Source organism: Palaemon carinicauda, chromosome 5, assembly GCF_036898095.1.
Source record: "Palaemon carinicauda isolate YSFRI2023 chromosome 5, ASM3689809v2, whole genome shotgun sequence".
Taxonomy (NCBI): domain Eukaryota; kingdom Metazoa; phylum Arthropoda; class Malacostraca; order Decapoda; family Palaemonidae; genus Palaemon; species Palaemon carinicauda.
Window position 1 is genome coordinate 178,220,726 of NC_090729.1, and position 15,200 is coordinate 178,235,925.

The 15,200-nt window shown below is 42.0% G+C and overlaps 1 long non-coding RNA gene across 1 annotated transcript in view; it reads right to left on the reverse strand.

The window, feature by feature from the left end:
• Positions 1–513: 513 nt before the first annotated feature.
• LOC137640681 (uncharacterized) overlaps positions 514–15,200 on the reverse strand; it is a 78,118-nt gene continuing 63,431 nt past the window's right edge. Inside the window, exon 3 of the long non-coding RNA XR_011044446.1 lies at positions 514–654. This is a non-coding gene — a long non-coding RNA (uncharacterized lncRNA). The remainder of the gene's footprint in view (positions 655–15,200) is intronic.

Below are 15,200 nucleotides of genomic sequence, written 5' to 3' on the forward strand. Positions count from 1 at the left end.
TATCATGCAATCCTTATAGTTCAATCTTAAAACGGAGACCGTCGCCATTTTTATTCCCTGATTCTTCTAAAGGCTCTTTTCATAGTCCACAAATGCCATCGAAAGTGGATTCCTTTATTCTACACATTACTAAACAACGTCTTAAAATGAAAATTTGTTCAGTACTACTTCTAATTTTACTAAATCCTGCTTGTCCATCTCTCAGCTTTTCATCAATCTCTCTCTCTAGTCTCTTTAGAATGAGCATACTAAATGTTTTCATGACACTGGGGTAAGTGTGATGCCTGGGGAAATCTAACCGAGGCCCTTTGTGTCAACAGGTGTAGGCAGGACCCATACAGGGACTGTATGGGTCCTGGGTATAGGAGGAGATGATGATGTTGGTTGAAAGAAAAAACAAATTATTACTAATTTCGTCTAATCACCCTTCAGGCTACCTTGTCATTGATTGCAACATTTCTGCTGCAATTGAAAAATTCTACAAAATGCTAAAATTGGAGTTCTTACCTCATGGCAAAAGAGATACTTGTGATTCTTCAGGTTTCTACTGATGGACAAGAGAGCAAAGACGATGGCTGAGAATCTGAGTACGATGAATTGATTATTCAACACCGTCTAAGCAAGATGATGTTGGACATGGCATCAACAGTTGATCTGAAGATGAAGGAATTGAGAGCCTGTTAGGAAACTACTAATGAGTTTACATTTCTATTCATATCTTTACAAACTATGCTTCAATATCATGAAAAGTCTTATTGACATTTTTCATGATGGTATTCAAGGGCGTACAAAATACTCTCAAAACATATTTTATCTTTAATGTATATACCGTAATTTTTACATGTAAGTTATTATGTGCTGTATCAATGACTGCACTACAGATCAGGTGAGACACAAAGGAACATGAGAAGTTAATGTCAAGTTTAGGATCACAATATAGTCGTGGTACGAATTTGTTTGGAATAGCTATTTTAAAATCGCCATTCCTATTTTTATTTTTTTATCCCTGACAGTCAGATAAGTAAGAAAAAAAAAAACCAAGACGGCTGATAGGAAAATCCGAACCAGCCTCAGGCGCCTGAGCAGACACTAATCATATATTAAAAAAATCGAATGCACGGTAGATATTTGGAGGATGAAAGTGCCATTGGACACTTTATCGAAAATAATACATACCCTACTTACGCCAACAAGACTGTTTGATAATTTGTTTCCAAAACTTTGCAATGAAAAACCTGATTATGATAAATAACCTGACCCAACATGGCGTTATTTACCGGTTTGTGGTGGCCGATGTGGTAATGTCCCTAATTGGCGAACGCTAGACTGGGGCACGAGTCCCACTCAAACTCATAGGTTTCTTTGGTCGCTGTAATCTTACCATCCTTGTGAGCTATGGATTGGGGGTTTGAAGGACCATATAGGTCTATCTACTGAGTCATCAGCAGCCATTGCCTGGCCCTCCTTGGTCCTAGCTTGAGTGGAGAGGGGGCTTGGGCGCTTATCCTACATATACATATACATATATATATATATATATATATATATATATATATATATATATATATATATATATATATATATATGTATATATATATATATATATATATATATATATATATATATATATATATATATATATATATATATATATATATATATATGTTCAGTCTCTAGGGCATTGTCGTGCTTGATTGGGCAATGTCACTGTCCCTTGCGTCCGCCATTCATGAGTGGCATTTAAACCTTTAAACCAATGACACATCCGCGGATGCCTTGTCGTACATGTGTCTTTCAGAGCTCTCGTGGCACATTCAAACAGTGCCAATCAAGTTGCATCACCAAAGCATCCATGATAGAGACACCAGGAGGAAGTCGTCAAGAATATCGAAATAATCGGCCAGGCACTGGATGACCGAGGCCTTCGTTTCCTTGAGGGTCTTCGGAAACAAAAAAATAAAAGCCTAGTATTAACACAACGTAAGAAATGTTTCTGCTTTCCACCTGGGGAAGAAAGAACATGTAGCTCATGACCGAAACAAACAAGATGGCTCCAGTAATTCATGAAAATATGTCAGCGAAAGGACAACTCACTCTACCAGTACCAGCTAGCACTTTGACCAATCAGCAATCAGCTTGAGACATTCAAAGAGTCAACAGCAACTACAAGGTGAAGCGCCCTTATAGCTGGGCCGTCTACTCAATGATAGGTTACTTTGGTCGGGCAAGCGCTTCAGCCAATCAGAGTGCCGCACCTGAGCCCGACAGCCAATCAGAAAAAAACCCTTCTTTCCTGGTGAACCTAATTTAATTAGCAAATTCAACTCCATCAAATTTGTGACTATGCCTGATGTCATAGAGCCTGGAAATCTGAAACTAACCAAACTCTATCAATCAGTCTTGGTTTTGCTTGAGAAGACCATGTATCCCTGAAAAAAGAAAGAAAAAAAATAAAAAACTGACGACCTGGACTGAGCTTTGAATGCTCATTGGAATAGCTTATGCATATTTATGTGCACAAAAAGAAGGCAATATCAGCCTGACTAATTGTCTCCTTTGAAGTACAGTGGTAACGTGTACGCCTAGCATTTGCATGGCAGCAGATCGATCACAGACCGGGACCGTGAGTTTAAGCTGTTTAATGGGGAGGTCACTGCTGTAGTTGGGCATCACAGTTGGGGGGTTGGGCTTGGCCAGCTGGCGTTCTTGTGAGCTTCTATTCTGATGAAACTGGAACTGAAATCAAGACAACCTTACCATTACCGCTCCCTATTGGAAGAAGGCATTAACCAAGAAAAGAAAATCTTCAAAAGCCTAGAGAGGACTTTCCATAAGATATTACCTTCAATTAAACAAGCACTAAAGAGGCAAAGAGGGTCTACTCCCAAGACACAAGATAATGACAAACAGTAATCATATGTAATTTTGTGTAAAGTATCGACTTTTTTAATTTCAGAGGAGTTTGTCAACATGAAAAGTTCTATAGAAATCTTGGTTATTAACTTCGGGTTTGTCATATTCCTATTCATCACTTTACATGACATCTTTTGATCACCTAACCTCGTCATTCAAACTTTATAATTGTAAGGATATCGACCTCCTCTATACAAGTTGCCAAATAAAATGAGAGAGAGAGAGAGAGAGAGAGAGAGAGAGAGAGAGAGAGAGAGAGAGAGAGAGAGAGAGAGAGAGAGAGAGAGAGAGAGAGAGAGGGAGAGGGGGGGGGGTTTCATTTTACAGATTGTAAGTGCCATATCAGCTTTTTCTTCTTTAATTAGGATATGGATATAAATTTATTTCAAATTTGTCACCGATTGATGAGATGGTGAGCTGAATGATTGATTAATCTGCTTCAAGAAAGAATTGTAATCTAACGTTAAAAGGCCACGCCCAGTCCCTTATTAAAAATTAAACTAATTTTGTTAAATTTCGTAGCCTATTTGTAGACTGGGTTTGTCTAAAGTAGCAGTAAGTCTTTGCTGTTTCACAGACAAAGTCAAGTTTCATTTCTTCTTGTTCATTTGCCAGAATGCCTGAGGGAAGAGGAGCGTGTGTGAAACTGCTGGCATTGTGGGTGGTGATAATGAAGTTCTTAGGTGGTATGTCCCTTTCCAGAATTCTGGATCGCTCTGGAAAACTCCGGAAAGATAAACCAACTCTTCAAAACTGTTCAAATAACACTGGAAGGCTGAGAAACCTTTTCACTTTAGTTTGGAATCTACTGAAGAAGAATTGCTTCACCTTATGGTCGTGTTCCATATTTCTTTTTTATGTAGTCATTTGTGTCTTGGCTATCACCGAAGTTTCTACACTCCTCAAACGGGGGAATTTGAATCTCATTAAGACGACGGATGGAATCGAGACAATTGCAACATTAATTCCCGTATGCCCATTCATGGCATTGTTAGTCTACTTCATCTTCAACAGTCAGAGACTTACTTGTCTCACTACTCAGACATCACCATGCAAAATGTGGTTGCAGAAGCAGGCTGGGCAGAACACAAACTCTTTTTCGTGGGCGTCTTTACTTTTGGGAGCTCAATGTTGATAATGTTAAAGATGTGTAGTGAAAGTAATTGGTATTGGTGGAGTTCCATGAACCATGTTTCCTTTCTTTTCATCATCGTTTTATTTTTCTTGTTTCTCTCGTCCATCTCCTGTCTTGGGTATTACGTCATTGGGAGCTGTTTCTTTGCAGTTATCGACACCCAAAACGAAATTGTAAGAATGATTCGCATGAAGAAAAAACATTACCATGTGGATAATTACACTTTGTTTAGAAGCGTTCATCCAATACATGGGGATGAGAGTCTGAACATTAGGAAGAAGATGAGCGTGGCCACAGAGATTTATAAGAAAATGACAGAGCTGAGGGAATGTCAGGAAATGACCAACAAGTACTTATACATTCCCATACTATTGATTCTCATGGTGATAATACCTTATACCTTACTAAATATCTACAAGGTGACAATGCAGGGACTGCATTCCAACTATGATCATACAATCGCATTCTTTCTGTACAACTCACACATGCTTGTCGTTCTTTGCTTTGTGCCCGAGTATGTTAAAACACAGGTAAGTGGTAAATACGAATCGTATTTCGGTTTAGACTAAAGTAGGACGTGGCAAATTGCCACACAGTGGATTGTTGACCAAAAAACTGTGGTAGTATGCTGTAAAAGACAGTTCGGCTTTGAGTGGACGACAGTGTTGGTGTCCCATATTATACATACACATATATTAATTTTTGGTGTTGGTGGTGTGCGGTTAATTTTAAGTTTTGTTAGTTTTTTTTTTATTTGAATGGTGTTAGTTTATTGTATGTTGAGTCTCCAAGTTTATGATTAGGTTTGGTTTGTAAGAAATTGTTTAAGAGTGATTAATTTGGTTTGATTTATTTTAGTTTGTTAGAAATATAGTATTTAGGTTATGTTTTGTTTTTATGTCCTTTTTGCCTAAGAGTCCAGTTTATGAAAACGTAAGGGGAAAGTTTGTGTTGCGGAGACAATAGTCTCTTTAGTGTGATCATAGATGTAGGGGTTGTTCTTGTGACATCCCGCCACACATCCACCCATACCTTGGCCTTCGTCTTGTACTTCTCCCATCAACTCTTGCATTCATCACCTTCTTTAGCAGACAGCCACTTTCCATTCTCTCAACACGGCCAAACCACCTAAACACATTCATATTCACTCTAGCTGCTAAATCATTTATTACACCTGTTCTCACCCTCACTACTTCGTTCCTAACCCCATCTAATCGAGATACACCAGCCATACTCCTCAGGCACTTCATCTCAAACACATTCAATTTCTGTCTCAAAACTCAAATCTATACATCACAGCTGGTACAATCACTTTCTCATACAGAACTCTCTTTACATCCATGCCTAACTCTCTATTCTTTACCACTCCCTTCACTACCCACAACACTTTGCATCCTTCATTCACTCTATGATGTACATCTGCTTTCACTCCACCAATTGCTGCAACTACAGACTTAAACTGATCTGCTTCCTCAAGTAACTCTCCATTCAACATGACATTTAACCTCGCACCACCCTTCCTTCTCATGCATTTCATAACCTTACTCTTACCCACATTAACTTTCAACTTTCTTCTTTCACATACCCTTCCAAACTTTGTCACTAATCAACCAAGCTTCTTTTTTGAGTCTGCAATCAGTACAGTATCATCTGCAAACAACTGATTTACCTCCCATTCCTGATCACTCTCGTCTATCAGATTCAATTATCAACCAAACACTCGAGTATTCATCTCTCTCTTGGTGATATCACACATCCCTGTCTCAGCCCCACTCTCACTGGAAACCACTCGCTCACTTCATTTCCTATCCTAACACACGTTTTACTACCTATGTAGAAACTCTTCATTGCTTGCAACAGCCTTCCACCAAATTCCATATAAACCTCATCACATTCCACATCGTTTCCCTATCAACTCTATCATACGCTTGCTCCAGATCCATAAACGCAACATACACCTCCTTGCCTTTTGCTAAATATTTCTTGCATATCTGCCTAACTATAAAAATCTGATCCATACATTCCCTACCTCCTCTAAAACCACCCTGTACTTCTAAGATTGCATTCTCTCTTTTATTGTTAATCCTATTAATTAGTAATATACCATACACTTTTCCAACCCCACTCAACAAACTAATCCACTTTGAATTACAACACTCATGAATTACAACACTTACCTTTATATAGTGGTACAATACACACACCCATCCAGTATACTAGTACCATTGGCAACATAAAACACATATTAAACAATCTCACCAACCATTCAAGGTCAGTCACACCCCTTCCTGTAACATCTCAGTGCTAACACCATCCAGACCAGGTGCTTTTCCTACTCTCGTTTCATCTAGTGCTCTCCTCACTTCCTCTCTTGTAATCTACCCCTCTTTCTCATTTCACATCACTGGCACCTCAACACATATAACAGCAATCATATCTGCCGCCCTATTATCGTCAACATTCAATAAACTTTCAAAATATTCCGCCAACTTTTCTTGCCTCCTCTCCTTTTAACAACCTTCCATTTCCACCTTTCACTGTCTCTTCAATTCTTGAACTAGCCTTCCTTACTCTCTTCACTTCTTTCCAAAACTTCCTTTTATTCTCTTCATGTGAACGACCTAATCCCCGACCCCAAATCTAGTCAGCCACCATCTTTGCCTCAGGTACCTTATATTTTACTTCCACATTTTTTCTCTCTATAGCTTTCATACTTCTCTACACTATTACTCGGCAGCCATTCTTCAAATGTCCCTTTTTTCTCTTCCACTTTTATCTTCACTCCTTCCTTCCACCATTCACTACCCTTCCTCATGCTGCCTCCAACAATCCTCTAACCACACACATCACTTGCAATCCCAACAAAATTTTATTTTACTAACTTCAACTTACTTTCACTTTGTCATGTGCCATTTCCAGCCTTACTGTTAAATACTTCATAGTTTGTCTAGCTCTATGAAATCAAAGACGTGCTTGATTTCCTTGTCCATGTATTCTTGAGCGTGATAGCATATTTTAAATAGTATGACATAAACTACCGAGATGGGAGGATTAAAATCACTGGAAGTGTAGCACTTTCTTTTAGGCTACATAAGAAATGCAATTTGAAATACACTTTTCCTTTCTGTATACCAGTGACTGACCGTGTAGACAAGGGCAACTCGATTCCAGTCTTTATCATAATTAGCAAATTTTTGAAGAAAAAAATATTGTTGGGTAAATTGGGATATACAAATAAACAATGTTTCTTTTATTCGCTGAATATGGTTGACTAATTACGACAATTGTAGCATACAATTTCCCGACTTTCTATTGCTTTTATAATCCAGAGAGAGAGAGAGAGAGAGAGAGAGAGAGAGAGAGAGAGAGAGAGAGATATTCACAAAGCTACAAGACCTTTTTAGGTTAGCCAACCTTCGTTTAACCTCATCATTCAAACTTTGGGAGTGCATGTAGTTTGGCCCCTTCATAAACAGAGAGGAAAAATAAAAACATCTTTCCTTTTCGTAAAATTGCAAATCACTTCGAAAATTCTGAATTTTTAAGACGAAACAAGAAAGATATTTCTTTATTTAATGAAATGGAGAACCACGTGTCTCATCTATTTTCATAAATTTAAGAGAATTCATCTATCGAATTTTGTCAGCGATCGATGAGGTGGTGAACCGATTGTTTACCAAGTCTGTTGCCTAAAGGAATTATATTTTCATGCTCACAGGCCACCCCCATTCCTTACTTTATAATTTTGTTAATGAACACTCACCTCTTTGTTCGTTTTAGGATAACAGGCGGGCCAATCAAAAGTGAACCAACGAAGAGATGAGTGTTTATCAATAAAATTATGTAGTAGGAACTGGGTGTGGCCTGTGAGCATGAAAAATATAATTCCTCTCGACAAAATGCTGGGTAAACTCATCTGTGCACTCCAAGGGTGTCTAAGACATCAGTTCGTCTTTGTTGCTTCGTAGAGGAGGTCAAGTTTCCAGTTCACTTTGTTCATTTGGAAGGAAAGGACATCCAGTTACAATGACAAAAGGAAAAGGAGTATGTTTCAAGCTACTGAAACTGTGGGTGATTAGATGGAGTTGTTAGGGGGCCTGGCCCTCACCAGAATTCTAAATTGCTTTAGCAAACTCTGGAAAGATGATGCTACTGTACCAACTGTGTGACACACTATCATACATAGTTCATTTTGTGTATATATTATGCTTGTATCTTCTTTCTTCCCTCGCACTAAAAGGAACCTGAATAAACATGCCTGTTTTTCTCACCTGTAACGGTGTCGGTTTTGAACATGAAATCTCCTGTTGCATTGAACTTTTGTATATAAAGGAGAGTGTTCTATAATAAACTCACTCAGTTGCTTTCATCCTGTCTTTGAGTCACAACCTTCTCTCGGTCCGTCACATTGATGACCCCGGAAGTCGACTCGCTCCTCCCGCCTTCAACCCTCCATCGTTGGTACTCTGGCAGATTCTAGGGAATTTAATGCTGCGGCTCCCCCATTGAAACTTTCATCATTCGCCAGCGGAGAGGCCTTTTCTTGGTTTCAGTGCGCAGAAGTCTGGTTTTGAATCAAGGGCGTGACTCGCTCAACCACCGAAGCAGATTATGTTCTCGCAGCGATACCCGAGGTCACCTTCCCGGATATAACCGACTAGCTTTGTGAACAAGGAGACACCCCAATGTGTATGACGCCCTCAATACATACCTTCTGCAGCAGTACTCGCCGTTGCCAGCCTCCCGTTTAGCAAAGCTTTTTAAGCTCTCGCAACAACAGTTGGGGGACAAAAGGGCTTCTCTCGCCCTCAGGGAAATGACCAGTATTGCTCGCATGCAACCTGCCGCAGATGGCTCTGCTCGTGAGGTGAACCTACTTCGTGCCCTTTGAATACGCTATTTACCCGGACCTATACATGCTGCCATACCCGATGTCGATAGTTTACCCATAAAGGACTTGATGACCAAAGCCGACTCCCTTATGGACACCCACTTCAAGATCTCCATCAACGCCTCCACCCCTGACGACGAGGATGCCTATTCAACGTCAACTGAAGCTGACATGAATGCCGTAGGACATACACGCCTACCACGTGACGTGCCGAAGCGGCGACAAAGCCGCCCACCACCCATCAATCGCTCGCGCCCCAATGAACGACTTCTACAGCCACTTACTACCTCCCATCCGCCGCAGTTTTGCTACTACCACTTCAGATTCGGGGCAACCGCGAAGAAATGTGCCAAGGATTGTCAGTGGCCAAAAAACGTCTAAGTAGGCCATCGCTTGTGGCGGTGGTTTCCCATGCTTCTAATCTTTTCTTTTTAAAGGATGCAGGAACGGACGTGCGATTTTTGGTAGACACGGGTGCTTGTCGTTCTCTTTTGCCAAGGAAACTTTTCAGGGCACGACGTAGTCTGTCTATGACTGCCGACGTCCGCTTGGTAGCTGCCAACGGATCTGCGATACCCACCTACGGTTACGAGAACCTCACATTATCGTTCGGAAACGGTAAATTCAATTGGAAGTTTCTCGTTGCTGATGTCACAATGCCAATCCTCGGTGCGGATTTCCTCTCTCATTTCCACCTTCTGGTCGATGTCGCCCACCGACGATTGGTCAACGCAGACTCGTACTTGTCGACACCTCTAACCTCGCTCTCCACATCAGCGCACCCACGGATGCCTACGCCCACCTCCTCACGTCGTACCCGGAAGTTTTCCGTCCAGAACTTTGCCAAACGCCCACGGTTCCTGCCAAGCACGGTATTTATCACCATATCAAGACGACGGGACCCCCAGTCTTCGCAAAATTCAGACGTCTGGCACCGGAACGATTGGCAACCGCCAAACAGACGTTCGCTGAAATGGAGGAAATGGGCCTTTGCCATGGTCGTCACCCTTACACATCGTTTTGAAGAAAGACGGCTCCCTCCGTCCGTGCAGGGATTACAGGTGCCTGAACATGCAAAAAGAACCGGATCACTACCCCCTCCCAAACATTGCTGACGTGACCTCCTACCTGCACAAAGCGAAGGTTTTCTCTACGCTCGACCTCCTGAAGAGGTATTATCAGGTGCCTATGAACCCAGAAGACATCCCCAAGACCGCCATCACCACTCCGTTTGGTACATACACCTTCAATTACTCCTGTTTTGGCCTTCGTAATGCTGGGGCAACGTTTCAACGTCTCATGGATGGCATCTTAGGGGACCTCCCTTTCTGTGTATGTTATGTGGACGACATACTTGTGTTCTCCTCCTCAAAAGAGGAACACCTCCGTCACCTGCGCATCGTGCTCGACCGCCTGCAACAAAACGGCCTTGCAGTCCGGTACGACAAGTGTACCTTTGGCGCCAACAAAGTGTCGTTCTTAGGGCACCGTATCACTCCTGAAGGAGTCCATCCCCTCCCTGAGAAGGTAGCAGCCGTTTAGAACTTCCCCGCGCCCTCGACCGTCAAAGCTCTGCAGGAATTCTTGGGCTTGATCAACTATTATCACCGTTTTCTGCCAGCCATTGCCGCCACACTTGCTCCTCTCTACGCCTCCCTCAAGGGCAAGCCAACGGACCTGAAGTGGGGTCCCCTTCAAGAAGCAGCCTTCTGCAATGCAAAGAAGGCCCTATCAACTGCTGCGGCTCTCACTTTTCCTATCCCACACACCCCTCTCCTCTCCACCGATGCCAGCGACGTCGCTATCGGTGCAGTACTCGAGCAGGTGGTCAAAGGCTCGCCCCGCCCATTGGCCTTCTTCAGCAGAAAACTGTCCAAGGCAGAATCGGGTTATTCTACCTTCGATCGAGAATTGCTGGCGGTGCACTTGGCTGTCCGTCACTTTCGCCATTTCTTAGAAGGTACGCCCTTCGTCATTCGCACAGACCACATGCCTCTGGTGCACGCCTTCACTCGACAGTCTGACGCCTGGTCCGCCCGTCAACGCCGACATCTCTCCGCCGTGGCTGAATACAATTGCACCCTCCAATACGTCCCTGGGAAAATGAATCCCGTTGCCGATGCCCTGTCAAGAAACACGTTGGCTGCCGTGGAACTGGGATTGGATTACAACGCCCTGGCTGAAGCCCAACGACAGGATCCAGAGTATCAAGCTTGTAGGACATCCTGCACGTCCCTCCGTTGGGAAGATTTTCCCCTCGAAGACTCCAACACCACCCTCCTCTGTGACGTCAGTACTGGTAGACCACGACCTTGGATTCCTGCTTCCATGCGCCGACGGGTGTTTGATTTCATTCACGGCCTTTCACATCCCTCGTGCCGTTCTACTCCACAGCTGCTGAAGGCAAAATTCATTTGGCACGGCATTTCTAAGGATGCTAAGGATTGGGTCCGCGCCTGTACTTCTTGCCTGGGTCTGCGCCTGTACTTCTTGCCAAACTTCCAAAGTACATCGACGCACGGATTCAAGAGTGGGCACCTTTCCTCAACCTCAGCGTCGTTTCGCACACATTCACGTCGACGTTGTAGGCCTCCTACCCACATCACAAGGACATCGTTACCTGTTTACCGTCATCGACCGCTCCACTCGGTGGCCTGAAGCCATTCCCATGGAAACTGCAACGTCCGCCTCATGTACATCTGCCTTACTCTCTGGATGGATTTCAAGATTCGGTATCCCCGAGCATATTACTTCTGACAGGGGAACCACTTTCACCTCTCAATTGTGGACGTCATTAGCGAATCTCCTGGGCATCACCCTACATCAGACAACGGCCTACAACCCCACTGCCAATGGAATGATTGAACGTTTTCATTGCACCCTCAAAGCAGCTTTGATGTCCCACTGCAAGGATTGCAACTGGTTTACTGAGCTTCCCTGGGTCCTCCTGAGACTAAGGACCACTCCTAAAGATGTCCTCGACGTCTCAGCAGCTGAAATGGTGTATGGCGACCCGTTGGTCGTCCCTGCCAAATTTTTTCCTTCTACAACCTCCTCCGACGATCTCCAGCGCATAAATCACGTCGTGGGAAAATTTACTCCGTGCCGCCAGACTTACAAACCCCCAGAGAAGCACCACATACCAACGGACTTGCACTCTGCAATGCACGTCTTCCTGCGCAACGACACTAGCAAGCCACCACTAACGCCCCCATACACGGGCCCTTTCCTTGTCATCCGACGCAGTCCGAAAGCATTCCTACTAAACATTCGGGGCAAAGAAGACTGGGTCTCCATTGATCGTCTAAAACCTGCTTATCTTCTGCCAGATGACCCGCCTACAGTTCACCTCTCTAGATCAGGGCGCCCTATTTAACATGTACAGTATGTCATTTTTAGGGGGGGGAGCCATGTACCAACCGTGTGTCACACAATTGTACATAATTATTTTGTAATTATTATGCTTGTATCTGCGGTCTTCGTTCGCAATAAAAAGAACCTGAATGATCATGTCTCCGTTTTGCTCTGTAACATTGTCTGTCTCTCGAACAGGTTATGTCCTGTTACCTTGAGGTTTTGTATATATTGAAGAGTGTTCCTTAATAAACAACTCAGTTGATTGCATCCTGCCTTTGAGTTCCCAACCCTCACTCGGCACCGTCACAATCCTATGTCAATATAATGAAAATAAGATCTGACTATTCCACTGCATTCTGATTGAATTCCAATTAGTTCTAGTATTTCTCTGCTTTCTTTTCATAACCAGTATATTGCTTAAGAGGTTTGTAATTCATTTGTGACAATGACTCCTACAATGTCCCTCTTGTCAAATAATTCTCTTTGTTTATTTCTACAATATTTTTGGAGTCTGTACTTATCTCAATTGAAGGATTCCTACCACATAAAAGATAATTTAATTACCTTCTACGTTGATTTCTTTTAAGTGTTTTCCTGATAAATTGCTCACAGCATTGTTGCCACTTTTGCGTGATAAGGAAATGGACTAATTTTCCTGACAAGCCCTATGCCCATATTAGTGATATCATAGATAATGAAGAGCAAAGGGACCAGCAATAAATACTAAGATTGTGGATCTATATGAGACCAAGGACTTGTATGGCAGACTGATGGTTCATACCAAGTCCAACAGCGACATCAACCAGAAAGAAGCCATTGGGAACCACAGATTCATTCTGACACAAAGAGCCCTTTTTGCTCCAGATGGTAAAATACTGCCATGCTGGGACAAATCAAAGTTGGTCCACTTCCTCTACAACTTGGGAAAAGCAGAAACTAATCAGTAAGATCACCAGCCAGAAGCTGGGATGGACACCACACCAAGTGCTACAGATTGCAAGACACCCCAATTACATGGAATGGTGCTTCTGCAGAATATGGCCAAGAAACCAGAATCCAGCGTGACAATGATTGGTCACAGTGAATGCTTCCACGACGTGCTGACGTTCCCAACACGGGATTATGATGAAATCATACTTATATTTGCCACATATAGGGATTATTCTCTAAGAAGTGCTACCAGAGGAAAAAAGAAAGAAAGGAAGAGCACAAATCCAGTATCAGATCAGAGATGACACAAACATAAAACGCAACACAATCAGCAGGTTCCTTTCACGTAACAAGTCAAAGGCAGACCTGATCAGATATTTAGCCTGTAAGACTCTAAGAGTACAACAATACATTACAAAAACTGGTTATCACCTCTTCTTCAGGGCATACTAGTACCAAAGAAGACTTTCTATGCCAGGTCAAGAGTCATAAAGAAGCAGACACACTGTTCATCTACCAAGATGTCACAGCAAAGCTCATTGGATGCACAGATAATTTTCTTCTCCCCCAGACACAGATATCCTAGTGTTAGTCATAGCAAACTATGACCTCATGCAGAAAAACATAATCATTTCCATGGCTTCTGGGGTTTTTGGGATAGAGCTATTATGGAGAGCAATTGGGGGCCGAAAGAACAAAGGCTTTGCTAGCCTTCTATGCATTCACATGCACTGACTACACTAGAAGATCCTCTCATATAAGAAAAGCAGCCTGGCTGTAATTCTATATGAAAGGAGACAGAGATGTAATCAGTTCTTTGCACACGTCTTCAACAGACACACTAGTGACGGTAACTACGTTGGCCACTCTGGCTAGCCTTGTCTATGCAATCTACTCCTGCAAAAGGTATCTACATCAAGACCATCTCCGAAGTGCGATGGCGTCTCTTCTGTAAGTATAAGACAGAAAGTAACAAGTTACCTTCTACCCTTGGAACTCTAAGATCCTGCTGAAACCCACAATGAAAGATGTTCCAAAGGCCATTAATGAGATAGTTACCTGGCAATGCAAAACAGACAATTCTTCAGCCAGATATTCTTGAAGAACAACGAATTCATACTGCACTGATCTTTGCCAGTACATCACCTAGTGCCAGAGGGAGGATACAATTAACAAGTATGAAATTGATGATGATGATGACATGTAAAGTCTCCTTGGTTAACTAAAGATTAAACCCATTTTTGTCATGAAGAGCATGTTGGTTCTTAATGGACAAAACCTTAAGTGGAATGATCATGACTGATCTCTTATAATATATTCATTAAACAAGAATATTTCAGTCAAAAGCATTTTTGGTTGAATCTAGCTAATTTTTTTAATGCCATTGGATTCCTTGGCCTTGAAAGTGTTTGTGTGGCTAACAAAATAATATTTCTAGGTTATTTAGAAGAAGAGATATTAATGAAAACCTGTTTCTAGGCAGCCTTTTTGTAAAATCCAAGATGGTGGCCATTAAGTATCAGGGCAAATGAAAAAATTGATTTTATGATTTCTTATACAAGAAAGTTGCCAAAAGAATTTGTTCTGACTCCCCCGAAAAAAATGGAAAAAAAATTACAAAAAGAACCAAACTAGTATGTCTGTAGATGTTTCTTTCTATTAGCTTTTATTTCAATTCCATCCTGTTTGCTATCATTTTTTATTCTCATTTGGGCATTTTATTCAGTAAATATTTAGCAATATAATGAAATTTTACTGGAGCTTGGGTACCCTTCAGTCTAACTCTATGAACACGCAATTTTGATAAAAATAATTAAAAAACAATAGTGAATATATCGCCTGTCAATGTTATAAAGATTACAGTGGGTGTTCATGCTTGTGTATATGGAAGAAAAAGATTGATCTTGAAGTATGCATTCGTCAAGGTGAGACTAGCTAACCAGGCATGAAAATTTAACATTAAAACTTGAGTAA